The sequence below is a fragment of the Dendrobates tinctorius genome, unplaced genomic scaffold, assembly GCF_039654945.1.
Source record: "Dendrobates tinctorius isolate UK_male_01 unplaced genomic scaffold, ASM3965494v1 ptg000174l, whole genome shotgun sequence".
Taxonomy (NCBI): domain Eukaryota; kingdom Metazoa; phylum Chordata; class Amphibia; order Anura; family Dendrobatidae; genus Dendrobates; species Dendrobates tinctorius.
Genome location: NW_027361841.1, coordinates 2,728,170 through 2,751,519, shown reverse-complemented (window position 1 = coordinate 2,751,519; position 23,350 = coordinate 2,728,170). Strand labels below are relative to the sequence as shown.

Genomic DNA, 23,350 nt, shown 5'->3' with positions numbered 1-23,350 from the left:
CTTTGGGTTACCACATTTGAATCAAGGACAGGTCCTGTAAGTTGCTTCAATGAGTAGGTATTCAAGACAATCAATGATTTTTTTTAAAAAAAGGATTAAAATACATGTATCCACACAATGCGTTTCAGCTGCACTGCAGCCTTCCTCAGGTGTATGTTAATCCTCTACTAACAAATAGGGGGAGGAACAGTGGGTAAGGGGCATACATATTTCAGCTCCCCCTTTAATTAAGAAACGTATTTTTACTGTGGCGATCTGACCATATTCCTGTCGTTTGCCATGGCAGATTCTAACACTCCTCCTCTTATTTTTTATTTCCTATGTCTTGTTTTAAAGCATAAAATGTATGTTGGCCTAGCTCCCAAATATGTGCACATATGTGCATAAATAGCAGAAATATATTGTGTATACATTGTGAAATATTTTGGAGTATTGTGTATTAAGAATATATTATTTTATTGTTCATATTAGAAAGCTTAGTTTCCTACTTAAAAGGGTCTTTTCTGTCAATAAATTATTTTCTTATAACATTTGTTACCCCATTAAGTAGTTTCTTAACTTTCTGAACTAAAGGGAGAACTAAATATGTACACCCTTTACCCTCTGTTCCTCTACCTATTTGTTAGCAGTGGATATACTGTAAGTTTGGACAGATACATTCTTAACATACATCTGAGGAAGGCTGCAGTGCAGTCAAAACGCGTTGTGTGGATACTTGAATTTTAACCTTTAGAACTTTTTTAAAAATCAATCATTGTTTTGAATAAAACCCTCAACTTACCAGACGTGAAATTGATTCAAATGTGGTAACCCAAGTTCAGCGCTGATCCTGGGTCTACACTTTTGAAATGTTGTATTATTTATCATATCCAAAACTTGTGATTATTGATCAGCCTAAATGTTTGGTGTACAGCACTCACCAACTGCAGAAATACTATAAGCCACCGCTGCATTCAAAAAAGTGGAATCGGTCCCCAGGTTCTCATGATCCATGAGGTCCCCATTGGTGGGACCCCCAGTCATCTGTAACTGAATCTGTATGTGAATTGTTGATAAGTTGTCATTGTGAAATGATCCATTTCAGAGAGTTGGAGGTAATAAATAAAATATTTTAAGGTCAAAAGAATGTGGGAAATTACATTCGTCATAGTGTTGCTTGTGTTGTTTTACAATGAATGAAAAAGCTTGGCATTAAGTGAAAGTGTTTCCCCTCCTTATTTCAGCACCTTATAAATGAACAATGGCAGTGTTTGGGTTATGTCTACTCAGCTGCTAACAAACACTGAATAAACATGACAAAACAATGCTTAGCTGATAAGAACACATATTGGCATGCATTGTTACTGCATCTTATTTCAAAAGCGGTCCATAGACATAGTTTTATGATGATGATGAGCAAGGCCAATATTTAATCCAAATGAATATTTTCTAATGTATTGTATGTAACATTAAAAAGAAAGTCTAAGTCGTGAAGAAAATATTGCAATTTTTTGCTTAACTGTAGTATATCTATTTGCCTATTCCTAGCCTTAAAGGGATATCCCCATCTCAACCTTCGGTAATGGAAACAGTGTAGCCCAGTGTGCTAGTCTTCATTTTTATGGGAATTATAAAACCAGTATAACATAGCCACAATCAGCTGACTCTGTATCTTCACCTCCATTGTTCAGAGCTGGATAGAATAAGGCCCACCATTCATATTAAATGGCTGTCAGACGAATTAGAATTCGGCCAATCATTCAGCCGGCATCCATCTCGCTAGCTCTCCCATACATAGGAGTTCTTGGATGATTGAGCATTCCTGGGTTCATTACTAGACATGCCTGGTGGCAGCTTTTCTCCAGGAAACATGCTGTATCAATATTTTCCCATAGATTGAATTGTCCAGGGCTCTTGTACACAGACACACAGGCAGCCAAACAAGTCGATATTGGCGGGTTGGCCAACATTAGTTGTGTGTTTATGTGTGCGTTATTCTCTTCTTAGTTATAAAGGGTTGAGATGTAAATAACCGTTAATGTTAATTACAGTAATTCTGACTAATTTCCAGACACTACCATTGGACTCAACAGCAAAAAGCAGTTGAGTTTCCCCATTACCAATGAACTCAAAGAAATTAAATACAAATATAATTCAGTATAATATCCACATTGATGTTTCAACTATGTCTGAAAAACTAATAGCAAAAGTACATATCAGGCTGGGGCATAATATATAACAAAAAACGGAAGGAGACCTCAGTCAATCATGATTACCATAAGTAACGCATGATTTCCTGTCATGAAAATGTTATGGTTATTTAGTCTTCACTCTAATTTAAACCTTTTCCGCCTTTCCTTCAATTCTTAATGATGTTATTCAGTTTTACCTTCTCCTTCTATAAGTATTGTTAAAACTATGCTTCAGCCGATTGTTCGGCAAACAACCATATCGGCCATCTCTACCATATGCATGTGAGCTTGTTCTGCTTCTGTGCTGTCGATGACATCTCTGTCTGTGGCTTATCTCCACAACAGAGCGAATGGCAGTCCAAAATCGGACATGCCCGATTGACATCTCTATCGATCAGTTGATTGGTGCCCCCATACATATTAGACGGCTGGATGAAACTGTCGATATCAGCATTTTTGATCAACATTAGTCTGTCTATGGGAGCCTTAATTCCAGTAAATCTGTGAGAAGAGCAAAACTCTTGTAGTTATTGCTTCGGTGTCAAACAGCTTTTTATGAATATCTTGTCCCCTTACTAGAAATGTATTATATTTTGGGGAGGTGGTTAATTGACCTGAAATATAAAATGAAGGAAAACAGCTTTGCAATAGAAGTTTGCATATGCATTGTACTGTACAAGGTGGAGCTGAAAATCTGCACCAAAAAATGTGATCTGGAAAAGGGATGGTTTTCTCAAAAAGGTGGTCTTATGAAGAGAGATCACTATTTCTATCCAATTCTGAGGCATCCCTCCTAACGTAATGCCTAGTAATATATTACCTTATATGCCTCTATTTCCTAATTAAAGTAAGAACATAGGTTGGAGCCAACTTAGCTGCATCATTTATAACATTGGCTGCTTTATGACCGTGGGGTCAGTCTGAAAATGACTTTCAGGATCTTTGGGAATGTTTCTAAAAATGGTTTTATTTGCATGTTACTCTGGAGAGATAAATCAGGAGGTCAGCTCAAGTCATGTACTTTCCCAGGCTTCAAACTAAGGCTATAGTACATGTCTTGGGGAATATTTCCAATGTTTGTATCACCACAGATATAAGAGCAGAGTTTTGTCATCTTTTCCTGTGTGGCTGACGTGTACATGAAATTTTATTTGCTTTCAGAATATTTATTAAAATATTCCCAGCACAGCAGAGTGTGCAGCTGTGCAATATCACTGAATTTGACCTAAGACTTTGCCATAGGCAAAAACGCAATTCCGCTTTCCTATCAAAAAGAAAAAAACAGAATGGTTCATGCTCTCAATTTGTTTTCTTGTATATCATTTTTTGCCGCAATGTATCCTCAAGACAGAATTTTCCAAATCTCAGTGCAGGAAACAGATGTCATTCATGAAATTTCTGCAACTACCTCTGGATTTCTAAGAAACACCTAAGAATAAGCTTCATGAAAGGGCAAATAAAGCAAATAAAATCAAGTTTATTGAGGTAAACAACAATAAAATCGGACCACAAGGGCAATAGGGAGGAACAAAAGGTATGACTACACAGATAAGGTAGATAGTAGTCTGCAATATGTAATGAATCTATGACATCATCTTTATATATATTTTTTCATCCTGGGCAAAGCATTTCATTGCGAAACGCGCGTCAGGTGTGGTGGATGCCTGGACCCCTACCTACTCTGCTGGTAATGGCTATTATCTTACATTTTCATCATGCAGGCATTCCTTGAAAGTTTGGCTTTATCCAGAGTATGTCTACTTTATACTGTACAGCTACTAAGTTATAATGGGGATGGTCACTGCTGAGTTTTACCGACTGTTTATCCCCACTTAGCATATGATATAAATAAATATAGAGATGCTGTGCATTTATATAATTGGGCAGTTTAATATCTACCATTTTCTGCATGTCCTGCCATGGTAACTATACCTTAATAATAATAATTATTGTATTACTATTGTAACCTTATATGGGATACTACCCAATTATCGATATTATTGAAAATGTTCACGTTTCCCACTGACATTCTTTATATTCGTTACTCGAGGCAAGCACATCCGAGCTTCCGACATGTCTGATTTGAGTTCTGAGCACTGGAGCATTTTTGGGATCGAACAGCACTACTTGTTATCATTGATGACATGAAACTTTAGAATATTTTATCCCAAATTACAATTATATCATTTCCTGTAAGAATATCAACAAGAATGTAGCTAAGCAGTCGTCATACAAGAAAAATATTCCTACCGTGTGCTCTCACTGGGAAGTAAGAAAGTTTACCTCTTTAACAGGATCCAATCCCCTTTTCTGACGAGACATACAATTATATACTTTGGACTACCATAATGTTAGTCTGAATCCAGAGCTACTTATGGACACGAGATATCAATAACAGCTATCTCTCATCTGTAATTCCTACGGTACTAGCACAGATAAGTGGCTATCCATAATCATTGGCATTACTTATCTAAAGGAAAATAATAGGAACAGTTTAAAACCCATCTCGTATGATATCGGCATGCAGTAACTGTCCAAGTACACTGCACGATTCTCATAAGAAAATAACCACCAATGGCATCATTTGCACATTGGAAGATGTTTAATAGCCTGTTTTCATGGGTTGACACTGCTGCAGATGTGCACTGAATAATCTGAAAGGGTGCTTTCACATTGCGCTTTTCTGCACGTTCGTGGGTCCCGTCAGGCTTGCATCTGTATTCCCACAAATGGTATTTGGACGTATGCGCTGAAGGGGCCATAGACTATAAAGGTAACAGCAGAGCGAACATGAGCTCTGGCGTACATCATTTACAGGCATATACGCCTACTGGAAGCAGACACTGAGACATCCAAGTTCCATTTTCAGCAAGCCATAACGGAAGCTACGAATGTGAAGAAAAGTGCATTGTGAAAGCACCTAATAGATTGTTCAGTATGTATCAATTGCTATTGCTCTCAGCAGCATGAGTGTCACGGGGTTACCGCAACTGAGAGGAGCCAGAAGACCGCAGCATCTGATTGCTCCTACTTCTGCTCTGAATAGAAGAACTTCACCTTCTTTTTAAACGGTGTAAATTTATTTTGGCAGTACAGGGGTTAATCTGCCATTTGTTTGCGAGTCCAGCTCACCCACGTCTGACCTCACCGCACCTCAGACTCGGATCGGGCCCTGCCCTGGCCGCACAGCAATAATAAAGGAAGAAGTGATCCAGCTGAGTTCTCTGGTGATTTATTGAGTGCTGTTTAAACAACAGATCTGTTGTTTGAACAGCACTCAATAAATCACCAGAGAACTCAGCTGGATCACTTCTTCCTTTATTATTGTTAATCTGCCATGTTGAGAGCTCTGGGAACTAGAGCTCAGAGCTGAGCACACTATGCCAGTCCTATCACCTATATAATCTGGGTCCTGACTGACACACATCGTCAGGGCTAGCTTGTGCTGCATGGCTGGGTGGATAGTAGTTGGTGGTTATTGGAGAAGGCATTTGGTGGATTTATCTGTGACTTTTGTTTGGTTTAGTGAGTCTGATAATTCCCTTTCTTCTCCTACTTTGGCTTTACCCTATTCTCCACTCCCCGGTGCATTCCTCTGTTTATTGTGAGTGTATATTTGCATGCCTGGTATTTTCCATTTCCCTTGTTCATCTGGTTGGTGTACTATGGTGCACTACTACTCTCCTCATCCCTGGGGGGTGGAAGGGTACAGACAGAGGGCAGATTCAGGAGATAAGGCAAGGTACGTGGCCCCGGCAATATCACCTTCAGAAGTAACCTAGGGAACAGGGCGAGATAGGGCACCCCCTAGCATTAGGGACAGGGAAGGAGCCCCTGGTCCCGGGTCACCCAACAACAGAGTCGTGACAGTGAGTTCTGTTTACCGAGGAAGGTAATCTGCCGAGCCGGTTTTATCTTTTAAGCAAACCAAAAGATCATTTCACCTGACAAACAAGCGTTTTGCTTGTTCGTTTGAGTGATAGGCAGCCTGTGTTCCTAGGAAAGCTCATTGATGTTAATTGTGCAGTGTAAATGCATTTTATGGAGCCCGCCGTTTTTTATTTGTTAGCATTTAGTCATGAGGAGATTGTTCTAAACTACAATATAAATACCCAGATTGTTTGTACATTGTTTCCCATGAATGAAGCAGTTTGCAATTTGTTTCCAGTTGACAGCCTCAAAGCGATTGGACAAAAATCTGCTTTACGTTTTAGCAATGTAGCTTTTATTATTGTAATATTCTCATATCTCTGTTCCTCTATAGTCTCAATGTGTTATCTATTTAAACCGAAACGTGGCTCTGAAGAGGAAGAAAGAGACATCGAAATGAACAGGCTTTTATTCATCATATGTGTGCCAGACGCAGGATGTGCCTGTTAACAACTTGGCTTGAAACTAAAAGCAGCGGGTTATATGCATTGTTCAATTACTTTGCCTTTTATATGTCCAGTAACTGAAGAAGGTAAAGGCAAGAAAATCACCAGACTCGCCATTATGGCAGTTATATAATTTGCATTGTGAGAGCCAGGCAAAATGCGATTGATTAGTCTGGAGCCATTTTTATCACAAACAGGTTTACAGATGGATCATATGATGTGGTTTTTCATTATTTTTTTCTCTCATGGTCAAGAAAATGAGGTTGTAAATATGACTATGTGAGCTGGAAAGTAATTTGTTTCTGTTAGGAGCTGTGATATATGAGAACTCTTTGGTCTTGATTCATTAAGACTGGTATTTCATGTGCTAGTCATATTTAAGGGCTTACTGGAGTACGATGCTCCAAATTCATTTAGAGCAGGGGTGGGGAACCGCAGGCCCAAGGGCCATTTACGGTCCTCTATGACCTTTTATCTGGATGATGGGAAGATTACGTCCTGACACCAGTGCCACCGTCAGGACATATTTTGTGGATTGTTTAATTTGCACGGATCCCAAAGGATGGTATAAATATCCAAATGGCCCTTGGCAGAAAAAAAGATTCCCCACCCCTGACTTAGAGGCACGCAACATCTGATGAATTCGGCACATCTCTGTGACCTATACTTCTGTTACATCAAAGGGACTGAAATAGCATTTCTGAAGTAAAAAGTGCTGGCACTTTTGCAGAATTTGCAGAGTAAGGCAGAGTTTCTTCAAACTGCCCTGAAAACACCAAGAGAAGCAAAAAAATTTGTGCAACTACGCGTTTCACCAAAAGTCTGCAACTTTTCAAAGCTTTTTATGACAGTTTCTGGCAGAAAAGCTTTGATGGATCACCCCTATTATTTTTAAAGTGGTTGTCAGATTTAGACTATCCATTGTTCAATGGGGTATGTGTATACAGCATCTTTTTCAGGCGGATTATCCTAAAAATACCAAAAAGACTGAACATATGTACAACAATGTAAAAACAAAGTGATTGGTCCATTTGTCTGGTGGCTTCTGCCACCACCATGCTATATACGGAATCTAAAAAAAAACGCTTGTAAAGCCATTATAAAAAGATGTTAGAATAGACACTTCAAGAAAAACACCTTCTTCTGCTTTTCCTACTTCAAGAAATGTCTTCTAATACCCAGTGGATTGGGACTGTCATTCTAAAGTATCTTTTATTCTTGTGGATCAGGCTTAATTGTGCAATACACACACAGCCCGCTGGTAAGACCACTTATGAGAATGTTCATCCTGATTATTGGCCTGTGTGAACATGTCCCAATCAGCTACCAAGAGAGCAAAATGCTTCACCATTGGCTTAATAGATAGTTTTTATTTCGACAAAAACTATGTTGCCAGCAGCCAGTGGTGTAACTACAAAGTTATGGGCCCCGGTGCGAACTTTCAAATGGGGCCCCACATGCCAAAAGACACACACATGTCCGCTCCGTACACATCGTACACGCGCGGCTCCGCTCTGTATGCCTCGTACACACATAGCTCCGCTCCATACACCTCGTACACGCGTGGCTCCGCTCCGTACACCTCGTACACGCGTGCTCTGCTCCGTACACCTCATACATGCGTGGCTCCGCTCCGTACACCTCGTACACGTGTGCTCTGCTCCGTACACCTCATACATGCGTGGCTCCGCTCCGTACACCTCGTACACGCATGCCTCCACTCTGTACACCTAGTACACGCGTGGCTCCGCTCCGTACACCTCATACACACACGGCTCCGCTCCATACACCTTGTACACACACGGCTCCGCTCCGTTCACCTCGTACAGACACGACTCTGCTCCATACACCTCGTACACACATGGCTCTGCCGCGTATGCCTCGTACACACAAGGCTCCTCTCCGTACACCTCCTACACACACGGCTCCACTCCATCCAAAATTGTACACACACAGCTTTGCTATATCCACACTGTAAACCCCTCCTGACCCCACACATAAACTCTACTTCATCTAGCACCATGACAGCCAGCACAGCAGAGTCCCGCAGACACCGAAGCTCCCCATGCACCCTATCCTCGCCCTCCCGCAGAGACCCACCACACTGACAGCAGCCCGTTGCTAGGCTGTTTTCTCCAATGTGCGCACAGGACCTGTGATGAGGTCACAGGAGGGGAGAAGTCAGGGATCACATGATCAGGAGCTGTGGCGGCTCAGTGCAGTGCGGGACGTGGGTGGGGGGGTCAAAAATGAGACTGTCCTGTGAGAATCAGGATGATTGGGAGATATGCCTGCCGGGCCCCTGACTCCCCCCGGGCCCGGTCGCAGTGGTGACTCCTGCGACCGTGGTAGTTACGCCCCTGCCAGCAGCACAACACCCTGTGTAAATATGGCATATGCTGCCGACAACATGCATGCTGTATGTCGAAGGAATGATTGCGTTAATGATCATTCTGGCCCCATACGGTTTAGTCAGCCATATGACTAGAGCCATAAACGTTCCCCTCAATCGATTTGTATATAGTCAGTCAGCACTTTTTTGGTTGGAAATCATCCCATCTAAATGAACCTTTAATTAACAGAGTATTCCTGCATTGTGCTTCATTGCTAAATCAATTAATGTTTTATACTAGGGTTGCAGTATTGATGACTAGGGATGAGCGAACCTGAAAGGTAAAGTTTGAGGTTCGTACATAACACCTAGTGTCTGGTGCAGAACCCCCAACATGGAAGTCCGTGTTACAGTTTGGGTTCGACAACAGAAAAATTATTTTTGAAAGGCTGCAGTGCAGCCAATCAACAAGCTTTAAGGCTTATTATTTATAATTAAATAATATAAAAAAAACTATGTGGGGGTCCCTCCATTTTTGATGACCAGCCCAGGTAAAGCACACAGCTGCAGGCTTACATTATCAGGCTGGGAATGTTCCTGGTTATTGGGCCTGTACCTGTCTAAAAATACAAGCCCAGGGTAGGTGGTCCAACTCCCGTCACCCCCACTATTTATGTAACGATTGTTACCTCTTTATTTTTTACCAGGTGCAGCTTCATTCATCTGGTAGTGTCTGTGCCTGGTACTGGTGTTCAGTTCCACTAACTTGAATGGGATTGAGTTGCAATGAAAGACACAGCACTCATATGAGTGTGCAAATACCATGGTCCTGTCAATCAGTCTTAAAACAAATTCCTTTATTTGTTCAAATTTCCATTACATGTATGCACATCATCTGTGAATTTTTAAGGGGTTATTATATGGTGGGAGTTCTGCAACTCGGCTCACATACACTTGATGTACAATACTCCTCACCATGTCATTCTACATAATCATGTTTCTATAAAGCATGTATATAAAGTTAAGAAGGTGAGAAACTAGAATAAAAATCACTAAACAAAGATAGTTTTCTTAAATATATGCCATGTAAAAATATTGAGATGCTGCATCTGTTTTAATTTGTAAGCTTTCAATATCTGTGGCTAAAATAATACAAAATTCTATGCTATTCCTTTCCTACTGAATACTGACCACAAAAGCCACAGAAACAGTGTATCAGTCTAAAGAGGTCCCCAGGGATATATTTTAAAATCTATTTTGTAGTTCTCAAATCTCTTGGCTTATACGCGGTTCTCTTTATGTTTAAAAAAAAAAGAATGGTGGAACAGGCCTGTGCCATTATTCAGCCTGTGCGTTTGAGTTTCAGTGGAGCAGGCGTGATCGAGGGGAATGTAGTAGTTTTGTATATTTTTCTTTTAATTAGTCAGTATTTCTAGGTGGCTGTGGAGGATATCATAATGTGGGGGGCCATAGTACTGTGTGAGCTGTGGAGGCCATCATACAGTATGGGAGCAAAAGTGTGTGTGAGTGCTGTGGGGGGCCATCAAAATATATGGGGTGCTGAGGAAACCATGATTCTATGGGGGGGGCCATTATGGGGGCATCATGTTATGATGGGTGTCATTAGGGGCTTCATAATGTGTGAAGGGTAATTGTGAAAGCATCATCCTTTCTGGGAGGGACTGTATGGATATCATACTGTGTTGGGAGCACTGTGGGACATCATACTTTGACAGGGCCACTGTGGTGGGGTCATCATACTCTCTGTGGTGGTACTGTTGAAGAATTCACTGAGGAGCTATCATGCAAGGGGTGTATCTTGCGGGGAGGCGGGGCACTGCCATGGGTGCATAGAGCTGGCAGGGCCGCTTTTGCCATGATCGCGGCAGTTTAAAAATTCTTCAGCAGTCAGCAGTAGTAGCTGCAGACTTATGGGGAGAGACAGTATAAGAATGGGGCTATGTATGTGTGCATCATACATGTAGTGTAGTAGTGGTGTGTGGCTGGTGTGGTAATAGTCCTTTGGGAGGGACATGTTTAGGTGACGGCAATATGGTTACCTTGTGTGTATTATTATATTTTGGGTGCATTATGTAAAGGCATGTATATTTATTGTTTACATAAAAAAACTAATCTTTCCAGAGTGACCTTGTTCGCTGGATCCCCCTGGGGCAGTGGGGGAGCTGTCCAGTTGCAGGGGAGGAGGAAAATCTGTGATGTGTGATCTTCTTTCACTCCCTGCATAAGATTACATTTGTGCAGGATGATTCTTTTAATAAGTACATAATAAATGCATTAAAGGGTTATGCCTCCTCCACCCCCTTCTTTACACCCACCCTCTTCCCAAATTCCACACCCTCTAAAAATGATATGGACCCCACATAGTCCTCCAAACAGTATAATGGCCCCACATAGCTTTCCATACAGTATAATAGGCCCAACATCGTCGTCCTTATAGTATTATGGGTCCCACATTTACTTCTATACAGTGTAATGGACCCCACAAAGTCCTCCATACAGAATAATGGCCCCACATGGGGGTGGGGGTTCTGGTATCAGGGGCAAGCCAAATATAAATGCTCTGCTAGCCAGATTTGGCCCCTGGACCAGAGTTTAACATGTATGTCTTAGAGGGTCCAACTGCTGGGATCCCCAGCGTTCGTAAGATTGGTGCTCAGCAACTCCGTCGTAAATTGAGCAGAGGGCGCTCTCTCTCAGCCTCTGCTCCATTCATTGTCTATGGGATTGTCACAGGAAGCCGAACTCTGTTGGCTATTTACAGCAGTATCATACACAATGAATGCAACATAGGTCGAGCGTGCGCTTCTCTGCTCTGAAGATAACTTTTTCTGAAAAACCCTTTACGCGCATAAAAAATAATGCTGATAAAACTCATACATTTTAAGACTGTTGCTATGGGGCTCCATGATTTCATTGTTCATCCTGGTCCTGCAGCTATAAGATAAACACTTGCATGAAGCTTGTAAATTTCTGCATCCACATATTCCACAATTAACTAATATTATATTTGACTAATTGACTAACAATTAGAAGGTCAGTAGGATCAGTGTTTGTCAGTTATAAGGAAGTGAACATAATCTAACAAGTGAACATAATCTAATCAATTTCAACAAGTTGTGGGCACATTACAGCTATAAAACAAATATATTAAGGCAACAATAACTCTAGCAGTTATAAAATCAAGGATAAAGTATTCCTTAATGCAATATATAGCAGTTAACAGATGCAGAACAAACTCCCAGCCCAACACTGAAAACACAGCCACTTCAGTTAATAGGCCTATGCCTTTAATATACAAGTGTTTCTCACAAAATTAGAATATCATCGAAAGTTAATTTATTTCAGTTCTTCAACACAAAAGGTGAAACTCATATATTAAAAAGAGTCACTAAAAACAGAGTGATGTATTTCACGTGCTTATTTCTGTTAATGTTGATGATTATGGCTTACAGCCAAAGAAAACCCAAAAGTCATTATCTCAGTAAATTAGAATACTTTATGACACCAGCTTGAAAAATTATTTTAAATCCGAAATGTTGGCCTTCTGAAATGTATGTTCAGTAAATGCACTCAATGCTTGGTCGGGGCTCCTTTTGCATCAATTATTGCATCAATGCAGAGTGGTATAGAGGCGATCAGTCTGTGGCACTGCTGAAGTGTTATGGAAGCCCAGGTTGCTTTGATAGCAGCCTTCATCTCATCTGCATTGTTGGGTCTGGTGTCTCTCATCGTCCTCTTGAAAATACCCCATAGATTCTCTATGGAGTTAAGGCCAGGCGAGTTTGCTGGCCAATCAAGCATAGTGATATTGTTGTTTTTATACCAGGTATTGGTACTTTTGGCAGTGTGGACAGGTGCCAAGTCCTGCTGGAGAATGAAATTTCCATCTCCAAAAAGCTTGTAGGCAGAGGGAAGCATGAAGTGCTCTAAAATTTCCTTTGGGCTTACACCAGCAGATGACATGGCTCCCCAAACCATCACTAATTGTGGAAACTTCACACTAGACGTCAAGCAGCTTGGACTGTGTGCCTCTCCACTCTTCCACCAGACTCTGGGAACTTGATTTCCAAATGAAATGCAAAATTTACTTTCATATGAAAACAACACCTTGGACCACTGAGCAACAGTTCAGTTCTTTTTCTCCTTGGCCCAGGTAAGTCGCTTCTGGCGTTGTCTATTGACCATGAGTGGCTTGACACAAGGAATGAGACACTTGCAGCCCATGTCCTGGATATGTCTGTGTGTGTTGGCTCTTGAATCAATGACTCCAGCAGCAGTCCACTCCTTGTGAATATCGCACAAATTGTTGAATGACCTTTTATTAACAATCCTTTCAAGGCTGCGGTTCTCTCGTTTGCTTGTGCACCTTTTTCTACCACACTTATTCCTTCCACTCACCTTTCCATTAATATGCTTGGATACAGCACTCTGTGAACAGCCAGCTTCTATAGCAATGACCTTTTGTGGCTTACCCTCCTTGTGGAGTGTGTCAATGACTGCCTTCTGGACATTTGTCAAGTCAGTAGTCTTCCCCATGATTGTGGAGCCTACTGAAACAGGCTAAGGGACCGTTTTAAATGCTTAGGAAGCCTTTACAGGTGTTTTTTGTTAATTATTCTAATTTACTGAGATAATGACTTTTGGGTTTTCATTGGCTGTAAGCCATAATCATCAACATTAACAGAAATAAATACTTGAAATAGATCAATCTGTTTGTAATGAAGCTATATAACATGAGTTTTACTTTTTGTATTGAAGAACTGAAATAAACAAACTTTTTGATGATATTCTAATTTAGTGAGAAGCACTTCTAGATTCATGTATCACCCTGATCTTTAATGCTAGGTAACATTACCTCACTATAGGTCTATCATGACCATGCCTATTCCTCTCTGCAGAACTGAAGAACGATTGTTTCTCTAATTTTTAGAAATAAAAAGCAGCTGTGATGTATCCATGACAATCTATTATGCTGCCCCAAGTTCTCCTAGTAAAAGTGTCAAACCCCGTTAAAAAAATATATGACGAGAGCTATTGGTACACATCGTGGATCCCTGTGTTTCCTAACATTCACATAATATAACTACTTTTGTTCTGCAGTCAGTCGTGGCATCTACAGAAGTTCCCGTTTTCTTATTTTACTCCAAGGGCCTTATAAATGTCATACAGTTTGCCACCTGATGGAAAAATCTCTCTTTTATACACTTGCTTGAAGTTGCTGGAAATTTTTGTTTTGACTGAGTGTTGGGAATGTTATATTTAAGATAGAAACAGTTAAGTAGAAATGTGGACCGTCCCAGGAATGTTGGCAGTGGAACAATACTTCATTTCCCTGGATTCTCTCCCAGCAGTATGAAGTGATGACTTTGGATGTAAGTATATTTCTTAGTATAGCAGCAGACAGCTGAGAAGTCACAGAATCCGAGCAGAGCTCCCTATGAGAACAGCTCAAAAGATCACAGAGAAATGTCTTATCCATTGTCTTGGGAACAGTCGGTATGAAAAAGTTTATTTTTTGTTTTAGACACAAAGCTGTCTCTCGGGACTCATTTTCTGAAGCAGTACTGAACAAAAATTGGCCAAAGTGATTTTTCCTGTGTATAAAATTACATGTAGCACTTTGAACTCGGTGGAATCAAAGGGATCTACATCAGTTACCTGCTTTGCACCTCATCAATTATTTTTTGATGGGATCAAGATGGCTGCTGTTCTTTTAAGCTTTGAGGATTTAATGTTTACCTGGGACAGCTTAGTTTGGAACCTCACTTCACGAGCCCTACGATCATGCCGGCATGGAAACTTTAGGGTTCTGCAGATGATGCTGAAACCTTGGTGCATTTCCAGGGCAGTTTACCAGGTGGGAAATTCACTTCTAAAGTAATTGATGTTGGTTATAAGATATTTGCTACTCATCACTTTGTTTAATGTTTAGAACACCAGGATACATTGCTATTCTCTCTGTTCAAGTACAAGGATACATTCAAGTACCATTTTTCTTATTATCAATGGATATATATATATATATATATTATCATTATTATTTTTATATTTATTATTATTATTACTATATGTCAACCTGTTAAATTTACAAAAACAGCAGTTTCTGTATTTCCTAATATTGTTCATATGAGGAACACTTGAACTAAAGTGTACAGTGTTGGTATTACATAATGAAAAATCATAGGCCTTTTTAACTATGTTTTGCTCCCCAGTTTTTCAAGAGCTCTGCTTTAATACTTGTATACATCTTGAGGCTAAAAACCTTTAGTCATGTTGTCCAACACAGACATAGTTCTTCTTAGGCCTGAAGATATGGCCATATTGAAAAATAGACTGGTTGCATATGCAAATAGCAAATGTGGCTGACTCCATGTGCTGCTCTGTGAGCTTTTCAGCATTGAGGATGGTTGCCAGTGCTTTCTTTACATTGCATGCATTATTCTGGTCTTTAAAACAAGCTGTGATTTTTTTCGATGGTCCATGTGGAAAATCGACTGGGTGCACTATACATTGGCTACAATGAGTTCTTCTGCTTCCTGAACTCGGTCTCTGCTCATTTGAACGAGCCCTTATAACAAGCCATGTTTTAGTGTGGTTGGATATGATCAGAGAAGGTTTTGAAGCCCTAGTTCCTAGAGTATGTTCTTGAAAATAATGATAAAAGTTGCATAAATAATGACACATTTGGAATGGAAGAAACAGAGAAATATTGGGGATTCTTGTTTGATGATGTTCTTATCGAATATATTACTTTATATTCACAAACAGCAATCATACACATTAAAGAAGAAAGGTTCCTCCTCAATCTCAATGTAGTGTGTCCCTCTAAAGCCATACCCAGAGGAGAACATCTAGTTCTGTCACTTCATGATAGTTTTACCTTTTGTGGGAATCCTACCTTTACATCTTTCAATGTCTACATTTGTTAATGTCTATTGCTCGTGCTAGGGAACACATGCAGACAATATGCAAATACTTGTTTCCTTTAGGGAAAAATGGCAGGATTTCCAGATTTATTTGACACACATTGCTTTGATATATTAACTTTTCCAATATTTAATACTTATGTCTGAAATTATTACTGCCAATATTTGATCCAATTGTTAGAATGAGAAAAAATACATTGCTGTTTGCCAACGCCTTTGGAAATAATTAGGAGTCGCTGAAACTATGGAGCTCCAAGATTTGTCCCAAAAGAAATGGTCTTGGCGTCTCAAAATAGGATCATGCAGAGCGCATTCCATGGGGCCGGAAGTGACGTCACCCCAGCGTGTCATGGCTATTTGGGAAGGGAAGCTCTGCCCCTAAATATTTTACTTAGATGGATCTTGTCTTTTGGGTTTATGACACTTGAATAAACAGTTCTCCTAACTGTCTTCTAAAGTTATCACTTCCATAAAGAAATTAGAAAAAAAAACAGCTTCACACGATGTAACGTTAATAACTTATGATAAAATGATAAATGAGGTGGGCTGTGAATCAGTAATGTCTGCAAATGTTTCATTTAGTTGCTCGCATGTTATGATTATATAAATGTATGATGAAGGCATTTTATGAACAGAACTTCATTCTTCATAACACTGTCACTTAGAGCAAGCCTTCAAGTGGTTGTCTGACAAAGAAGGATGGAAGCCACTGCAGTTTTCAGCTGATAGTCACAAGTCCAGCTTCTCACTCGATTGGCTGACTTTGAGGTGGGGAGCGCTTCCATTGGCAATTCATATCCGATGCAGTATTAGATAAATGGACAGTTTGTCAGAACGGGAGTCATTTTTTAAAAGGCTCTCAGTCATGGTTCATAGAAGTGGGACCCTCATTTGTGGGGCAACTCTTTTAAGGTTTCCATTTAGTCAATCATAATATTTTAATAATGATCATTTATGAAAAATATTATTATTAGATGTTGTTAAAACATGGGCATAATATTTTTATCATGAAAGTTAAGAGCAGTCTTATGAAAATTGTTACATATGTGGCCAACTGGAGCTTTAAGCACCACTCCAGCTTTTGGCTTTTATTTCAGCATTGGAGCAGTTAAAATAATCTAAGTTCCCTGACCCTAGTATTATAATTGCAAGCTGCTGTCTTCAGCTGTTCCCGGCGCTGCACCAGTCCTGCACCCCCATCTTGTGACCATAACTTCTGACTTGTTCTGGCTCTCATAGACTTACATTCCGAAGTGACCTCTGGTTCGCCCAGAAAACACTGGAGCGATCCAGAAGGTCACAACCTGCAGAAGACTGACCAGAGCAGCTCCAAGAACGGATGAAGATGGCGGCTGGTAAGTATAATACTAGGAGCATGGAACTTTGATTAGTGGCACCACTCCAGCATTGAAAGTTAAAATAAATGCTGGAGTGGTGCTTTAAATGGTCAATGATTGCTGTATATCAAACATATAGATGCTCCAATGCCTACCATAAAGAAAAAGCTAAGTAAAACCAAATGACACTATGTATGTATTAATATTAAGCTTTTTTACTTGTCAGACGTTCTACTATTATTATGCATAGTGAAGTGACACATCCGTACAAAAAGTAGTTTTTAACTCCTTTTATTCTAATGTGTCAGCCAAGAACTGAGTTCATGTAGCGTTGCTGGATGGACATACAGCACAGTAATATTCTTCATTAAGCTAGGATTTTCCATTTATAAATGTTATATTATGTTTCCAGTTTTCCCTTAGCAAAGAGAGACACTATTAATAAAGATAATGAGGATGTTATGTTCTTGTGAACATTAATAGGTTTTCCAGTTCTAAGGACACATCATCAATTTAAAATCATTGGGGCAGGTCTGACACCCGACATCCCTATCAACTTCAGTGACAGCCAGATGTAACAGTGTATGGAGCGGAAAACTACAGCTCCGTACACTGGTTGGTGGCCCATGCAGGTTCCTACAGATCATTTTCTATTAAAAAGCATAGCAGCCTCTAAACTGGTTACGGAGCTGCATTGTTGCACTCTGTACACTAGTTACATCCAGCCACCAGTGTCAGACCCCACCGATCTGATATTGATGACATATCCTGATATTTATGTCACTAAAGTGATATTTCAGGCAACCAGGAAATGTTTGTATCAGAGAAAAGAGGCATTTTTCTGCCTTCACCATGGTTTCAAAGCTCAAAACAGGACCTAGTTATTATAAGACTTGTAGGTGTGTAAGGAAGTGTAGGAACATAATGGCACAAAAATATTGGTAGGAAAACTTGAAGTTAAGATTGCAGCAAAACAGACTTTTAACGTACTCAAGGCTTCAAACATGGACAAGCATGGCGGTTCCGTAAACATCTTATTTACAAGTTCATATAGTTTCAGACAATCTCTCCTCTACAGACTGTTGCTCCTCTGTAGGCCACTTCAGTATCTCAGTGAGATCCTTCTGAAGGGAATAACATCACACATACATGGAGAGAAACGCATGTCACCTTGGCCTATGCGACCCTTACATTACTGAGAAAATGGCGATTCTATGAGCTAATTTCCCTGCAAGTTATCACAATGACTCATTGTATTTACTTGCATAAATATCCTTGTGGCCTAGTACATTGAGACTAATCAATATAACGTGTGTTGGAAGAGCTATATATACACTCATGCACATAGATCTTTTCAGTCTCAGGGGTTTAGGATCCAGTCCATGAATGACAAAGTCTAGACCAAAAAGTGAAGATTGCCAGAAACCAACTTGAAGCAACATTAACAGACAACTAATGGAAGATGAGCAGTGACCTTCTTGCTAGAAAGGAAACTTGCTGTTCTAGACTGAATAAGTTAACCAAAAGTAAATAATTAATCAAAAAATGATAGCCCTCACTATTAAATTGGTTATATTGAGTGATACAATGTATGAAATTATTTAGATAGTTGTGGTATAAGAACATAAACTCTACTTTGCCCTTTGTTCTGCTTCTTCCACCTTCACAGCAAAATCAGTAAAGTCAGGATTACATGACCAAAGGTTTATGATGCCCTTCCCTCTCTGGGGAAAGGAAGGGGTTGGAAATGAATGGGAAGTTCTGAATAGAGTTGGGTTAATTTCTTCGAGTGGCTTTGAATTCTCCTCAAATTTTACAAAAAAAATAGGCCAGGCCAAAACTTTAAAACATAATAATACCCACTTCACTGCTTACCCATAGCACCTTTCCCACAGCCCTCTGTCCAGTTTTTCCTGCCTCTTTCTTTTCCCTTCCACCATTGCGAGCATCCTCTTTATCCTCTTCACTCCAGACCATGGCTTCTTGCTTGAAAAGACCTCTGACTTCACTGCACGTTAGGACTCATGACGACCGAGTTACGTCATGGTGCACAGTTAATTCAAAGGCCTAGTTAAGCCAGAAACCACAATCTGCAGTGAAGAAGCCAAAAAGGATGGAGGGATAAAAGGGGAGGTGAAAAAAGAGATAAGCAAGACTAGATGACAGGCAAGGGGATTTTTTTTTGAGCATACATTTATTATGCTCTGGGGTCTGGAGAGACCTCATGGTATAATAAGGAAAATCCTCATAACATAACTTCACTGTAAATTGAATTTCCCTTATAAAATCCGCATGATTTAACTAATTTATATTTTGACAGATCTGATCATCTCTAGTTCAGGGTCATCATTTCATGAGACAGTGTGCCAGCCGAAACCCATTTATATTTTTGTAATGTGGCTTCATCTACCCCATAACCGTGACTACAAGATAACATACAGTATATGGTGTTCTGTGGATATGTCTTGTACTCTGGTATCAGCCATCACACGGAAAGTACAGTTATCAGTTGCTATCTCAAGTATAGATTCCAATAGAAAGATAATACAGCTCAATGATGAAGTGAAAAAAAACCCAATTCTTTATTCACTCAGTTTTCGCAAAATAGAGGATAAAATTTCAGCATACATAGTACAAGATGTTGCATTATCAACGCGTTTCAAGTGTCAGAGCACCCTTAGTCATCGTTGAGCTGGATTATCTTTCTATTGGAATTTCTCACGTCAAGACACGGCGGTTCCATGCTCCGAGCTTCATAATGTCTTAATCGGTGAGCTGTGTATAATATAGCGTGGCACTACTACAGGGTGCACAAGTAGGTTACCCAAACCAAAGTAAATAGTGAAAATAACTTGGCACTCAACTCAAGATGTCCTAAGCTTCATTGCTTATCCACCAATTTTTAAGCAGTCGGACTGAGGAAGGCCATATAGGCCGAAACGTTGTACAGACTGCATTAATAAAAATTTGTCTTCTGATTAAGGACATCTTAAGTTGAGTGCCAAGTTATTTTCACTATTAATCAGTGAGCTGGACTGTTTTCTATAAATTGACAATACATCATCAGCGATAGGAGGGCTAGCATGGAAAAATGAGTGTAGCTTCTACATGGTGACAGCTGAAAAGAATCTGTGAATGAACTTTGCGTTTGATAAAATGTAATGCCCATCAGAATCTAGGGTTAGGTTTCCATATCGTGTGCAACCTTTCAAGCTAAAAGAAAATTATAGCTATGGGAAATAAGGGTCCAGCTTTAGCCTTAAAAAAAAACACATTTTGCAACAGTTCCAAATATGTTGAAAATCTCTCTCAGCAGTCAGTATACCACCTGAATTTGGGGGAGTTCCTAAAGTGACATCAGGGCGGCGCTTAAACTCCTTTTTTTTACCAACAGACACATTGGCAAGTTTGAAAAACTATGGACCCGATTCATTAACACTGGCATTTTTTATGGCAGTCTTAGGGTATGTGCAAACGCTGCGGATTCTGCTGCGGATCCACAGCGGATTTGGCCCTGCGGATCCGCAGCAGTTCCACAGACAGTGTAGAGTACCATGTAAGTCTATGGGATTTACAATCCACAGTGCACATGCTGCAGTTTTTTCACTGCGGAAAAGATGAGGTTTTAAACCCGCAGAAAGAATTGACATGTCAATTCTTTCTGCAGATTCCGCTAGGTTTGACACCTATTCCATTGTCCAGGTGTCAATCCGCAGGGGAAACCCGCTGGCCAATCCGCAGATAAACCACAGGTCACTTTACGTGCTGTTTTACCTGCGGATCCACACAGAAAAATCCGCTGGTGAATCCACAGCGTGTGCACATAGCCTCCATGGGTGGGGTGCAGCAATAAGAGACACCAATTTCATTAAGAGGCACATGCCACTTAATGAATTCAACACATCTTTTCAGTAGCATGCACATTGCCAGAAATGTTGCTCCACTCAATGAGTGGAATAATATTTCTGGCATAAGAAACACCACTACTATTAAAGAAATTGATGGGCTTTGTCCTGTCCCGCCACAACTTATCCACAACCCCATCCATTTTGGCTAAGCTGCCTGAAATAGGCAAAAATCACAACACTTTTTGCAACTTTCTGGTGCCCTAAAATTTTGTGACTTTTCAACGTTATACTCCAGTTTTCTGGTGTAAACACGTTGATGAATCGAGGGCCTGTGGTTATTACCTAGTGATCCATTTAATTGATTTTGGAAAGGTGCTACATCATATTGTGCATAGCTGGTACATAAGAAACTGGATTTGGTATATGGAATATAACAATTCTCCCCTGCACTGTCAAAGTATGGGAAGAATGAGGTAATAAAAATATGAAAGAAAAGATGAAGGGAAAAAAACACGTCTTATCATATTGAAATTCAAAGACTCAGGTGTTTACATTTCTGAAAATGTAATTTATATATCAAGGAGTAGACCTGTGTAACGCCATTGCTTCTTGTTAGTCAGAAGACAATGTTCTGTTGATTTCTTGAAGGTAGTTTGAGCAATCATCGCGCCACTACCAATTTAAGGCAACATGCACACTTTGTAAGCAGCTTTTCCATCATTATTAGCAATATGGGAAAATAGATGATGTAGTGAATAAAACATGAACTAGACTATACACAATGAACCAATGAAGCTTCACACATGAAGATGCGGTGTTAATTCCCCTGATGATTCTCTTAATAAGGACATCCACCAGAGTAAATTCTCTTCGAGAAGGTCTTATGAAGAATTGAGTATTACGTCTTAAGAATAATAAATGTTGTGGATTAATTAAGCATGAGAACGTTATTAGATTCTTTTAAAATGGGAGTTTTTGTTAGGAAATTGGAGAGCATAAATTATACATCAACTTATTTTGGCTGCATCCTTTGACTTTCAGATCACTGCGTGTAATTAAATCTTGCCATAGAAAACACACCATTAGTAAAAATGAGTGTGAACAGCTGAGCTAATGAAAGGGAAGGGTTCTGACGAACACAACCTCATGTTTATGTCAGTGCTAAAAAAATGCATATCCTGGCAATGTATTAAAAAGGACAGAGTTGCTGCTATGTTGGGGTCACTTACATGGGACATTTATCACGAAGAAATGTTCCATTCTCAAAGCAATACAGTATGTGAAAGTATGTTAATGAAATCATAAGAACCTCGCTATGTGACAGTTTACTGTACAGATTAGGAATGTTAGAGCGCACACATCCAATACCAAGTCTGGTAAAAGAAAAAACGCACTCCTCAGCTTATCTTCAATGAATATTCGTTCATATTACAGCTATGTAAACAGCCAGTCCATAAGAGAGAAATGTTCCTCCTCCCATATTAGCACCATCATCCAAGGATAGGGTTATAACGTCTAATTGTGTCCATAATTATAGAGTAGATCCATACATGGCAATATTGATGAACCTCTTGGTGATGCTTTACCATGGCAGTGTCCATCACACTTTCAGATATAGTTTGTTAATGGTATTGTTCGGGCAAAATCAAACTTTGCTCAAGGGACTGGATATGTAAAAAGTAGCAAACATGTGATGAGGAGCTGTTCAAGTAATTTGACCACTGCAGCCAATCACAGGCAGCACCGGTTCAGCTGCTGGTGGAATGACGTCATCAGGGCCACTGTTACCACCCACCTTTCGTGTCTACCTCTTTCCTCATAGACTGTAAGCTTGCAGGTAGGGCCCTCTTTCCTCTTGGTATTTGTTATAATCTATGTGATTATTGTTATGCTGTAATGTCTATTGTCTGTACAAATCCCCTCTGAAATGTAAAGTGCTGCGGAATATGTCGGCGCTATAGAAATAAAATTTATTATTATTGTTATTATTATGGTTTCCTTTTTGTGCACAGACCACAGAACAGTCTGAGCTGATGGATTGTTCTGACATTTTTATTTTGTCCAAACAACTTTAACAAAGTATATCTAAAATGCTAAGTTTATATTTGAGTTTGAAAAAATATTCAATTTTCACTGAGAAAAATCAAACCATTTTTCATCCACATTGTTATACATATGTAATGCGTATGCTCTCTGTATGTACTGTGGTGTAGTGACCACTGTGTCCGCTGGGGGGCACTGTGTGGATGTCCTAGGAGAGAGGATGAATGGTAGAATACTGAATGATCGTTGTGTAGCTCAAGGTGGGTGGCATTGAGATGGAGACTTGTGTGTGTTGA

At 39.9% G+C, this 23,350-nt stretch overlaps 1 protein-coding gene across 2 annotated transcripts in view; it reads left to right on the top strand.

The window, feature by feature from the left end:
* Positions 1-23,350, top strand: part of FRMD4A (FERM domain containing 4A) — a 598,990-nt gene that overhangs the window by 227,439 nt on the left and 348,201 nt on the right. The gene's annotated exons all lie outside the window — the stretch shown is intronic.